This window comes from Microtus ochrogaster, chromosome 1 (genome assembly GCF_000317375.1).
Source record: "Microtus ochrogaster isolate Prairie Vole_2 chromosome 1, MicOch1.0, whole genome shotgun sequence".
NCBI classification, from domain to species: domain Eukaryota; kingdom Metazoa; phylum Chordata; class Mammalia; order Rodentia; family Cricetidae; genus Microtus; species Microtus ochrogaster.
The window spans coordinates 115,499,181-115,502,684 of record NC_022009.1 but is presented as its reverse complement, the minus strand read 5'-3'; positions in this window follow the sequence as shown (position 1 = coordinate 115,502,684).

Below are 3,504 nucleotides of genomic sequence, written 5' to 3'. Positions count from 1 at the left end.
AATTTCCTGAGAAACCGCCACACTTATATCTTTAAAAGACATTTAAAATAAATTTTGAAAAGAAATAAAATGACTGAGCAAATGGAAAGACAGAGACTTGCCCTTAGAAAGATAGGTTGTTTTCAAACTATCCTGAGTCACAGGATTCTCAAATTCAACATAATTAGCAGTTGGGGATGTATACTACCTCCCACCTTCTACCCACAGCAAGCACATAACATATATCTACTACCACCTCCTTAACACCCAAAAATATCTATAGATGTCATCAAATGCCTCCTGGAGATGTGGACAAGTGATAGCTTATTGAATCTATAGATCTCTTAACCAAAACTGTACACATTCAGGCTAAAGTCAGATTTATTACTTTATAACTACTCTGGGTGTATCTCCTGGAGATAATCTCTGGACCACCTAGAAACACTAAATGTTCTTTGTTTCTGTTTGCAAGCAATACTAATAAAGGTAGAATCATTTCTGAAGGATGACTAAGCACATCACTTCAACCTGCAACCTTACCAACCACCCAAAGCTGAGGGAGAGACAGAAGCCTCTTAACAACCACAAATCCTTGTATTTGTTTTTTTGAAAGTGACACACTGTACCAAAGGTTCCCATGAGTTCTTCCAACAGTCCATAGAAGAAGATTTTAAAAAAGATATTTTACAAGCAGCTTTTCCTAATCCATTTCTCCCTCGTCAGAATTTCTATCTCTGCTGTATGTGATCGTGACCGACAACTCAACAGAAGCTAATGAGTGTGTCAGTTGTCAGGCGTCCAGAGAGGAAGTAAGCTAAGGCAGTGCCTTATTCTAAAGCAGTCAGAAGTCACATGCTTTCTGCCCTGTCTCATGCAGTGTTTCCTCAACCTCAAAGTGGGTAGCATGAATGTGTGCCTAAGCGTTCCAGTATCACTAACTCTCAGCATCTGGGATCCCCACCTGTTTCTTCATTCATCACCGTTCACTGCAAAGAGAGGCTGAACGCAGATATTTTGAAAATAGAACTTTAGAAGGTAGTTTAATGCTATGCCAATTTAGTTACTTAGCAGTAGTAGGTTCCCTCCTTGGCTTTTTGCATGCCCAGGCATGAAATGTCAACTGGGCTTATGGTACCAGGCATGGGTTCTCTCACATCTCCGGAGTGTTTTGCTGGGATCTGCACACCACTCTTCTCTGGCAGGCATAAATAAACCATACAGATCAATGTGGAGGAGTTCTGAAACTCAGCTACAAATATCACTAGAATTATAGGTCAGCATAGTGCTTACACAGTCTCTAATGTTCTAACTGTTTGGGGGCTGTTTTATCAATTCTTCCAGAATATGATGCTATTTGAGTTAAGATGACTGCCTCCCTTTCAGGAGTTTAACAACTATACATAATGTTGTTATAGTTTTGGGGTAGCCATATTATTCCTTATCTAGTTTCCAGTCAAATAAATTCCTCTTTTTTCCATTGTTTACTATAAAAATCTATCCTATACCTTGCAAGTGACTTTTATGAACTAAATATAGGACTATACATTTATTCCTTTATCTTCTTGGTCAAACCCAAATATCCTTCCTATATATAAACCGAATAACCAAATTGTTGACAAGGTTAGATGTAAATTTCCTTTTTAAGCTGGATATGACCTCTATCTTTCCTTTATATCTTTTCCCCCAATCATTACTAAGAGTTATTTATACACCTGAGATCCACGGAGCAAGATGGAATCGTAAGGACATGTCTGGAAAACGGAGCGGCCCCATAAATAACGGAGTGGCTCAGCGCAGACCATGCTGGCATTATTCAGCAGCCTAATGAATAACATTTGAAGAAATGGCATTCTCTCTCCTCACTACCAGCCTTCGACCCCTCTGTCCAGACTGAGTTCACACTGATACGCACCCTCTAACTGTGCATCAACAGGGCTACTCTCACCAGTGAAATACAGTAAGGCATTTCTACCACAATTCTTCCATCTATTCTTCTAATGCATACATATATACTCTCTCTCATATAATGAGGGGCGAAATTCTAGTAACCCCTCAATTTTCAACAGACATCATCATTGTCATCACTCTGCCCCCCTGCCCGCCTTTGTGGCCAGTCCTTTTAGGAATAAATCTGTGTTTCTAAATTCTTTTAGTAGTATATAAACACCACACCTTAATGGTGCCAGCTATTTGTATCAGTTTCATATTTACATACCCCATCTACCCAATGCCAGTCATAGGATTTCTCATTTGGGACTGTTTTGTTGGTTTAAATGATTAAAATTATGCCAAAAATTGTAACGTAATTCTAAAAAACTAAAAGATGTTTGTCTTCAAAAATATGATAAAAGTTTGCACCTTCTAAAATGAAGAGTAATAAAACGAGTGGATTTTGTACCATTTCCAGCATCTTGGTGTTTACATTTCCAATTTCACTTCTGCCATTCTAGGGTACCACTAGGAAAAAAACTCAAGTATTCAGAATGAGTACTGCAGGAAAGAGGTAAAGCCTAGAGAGCTTACCTGTGGAAAAGTAGGTTCTGGCCAAAACAGCAAATTGCTGAACCAGTGCTCAGGTCACTAATGCATTTCAAAGCCATCTGACCTGAATAAGCCTGGGAGTCCAACTCTACCTATACTGAGATAAAAACCATTTAGGGAATCAAGGCAACTGATTCCCCCAAAGGACTCCCATTAAAAAACAATCACTTAAGTCAGATAAAAGGTCAAAGGAAGCTCAACACTTGAGCTACAAATTATTTACTCTCTTATCATGGTTGTTTAAAAAAAAAAACCGTACTTTAGTTTGGGGAAACTTGGATTTGTGTTAGAGCTAATATAGCAAATTCAGTGGAACTCATCAAATCTAGTAAAAGGTACTGGACTCACACATTTCTGCAAACACTATTATTAAAAAAATATCTAAGTAATAATAATATTAAGTGAGCCAAGTACATGCTTCCCACTATTAGCTAGTACTAAAATGGAAAATCCCTATTTACAGAATTTGAAAAGGCATTTACATTTGTTACAGTAGAATCATATGAAAATGAATTGATATGAATATGAATAAGAAAATTAGTATTAAATGCAGATGTAATGACAGGTAAGCAACAGCATGGTCTATATCTGAGCATATCCATATACAAATATAGAATTCAGAGATCTGTATTAGCATCATATTTACTTCATGTGTACTTGCTCATTTCTACTACACACACACACACACACACACACACAGACACACACACCACATAACTGTGATTTGATATAAAAATCATATGCTAAAAGCTCAGAGATTTCAGTTTTTAATCAATTATCTCTGGCTCTAGTTTATTCTCTGTCTTGTGTTCACTTCTTCAGAATTCAAAATAAAAGACAGCTGAACTATATAAACTTTGGACTAAGAGGGCTTCCATTATTAATAATTAAAGACTTTATGACCTAGGTCTGTACAGATGAGATATTCTATATTGTAAACACAAAAATATTTAATATATTTTCTACAAAACTAGTGTTTTAATT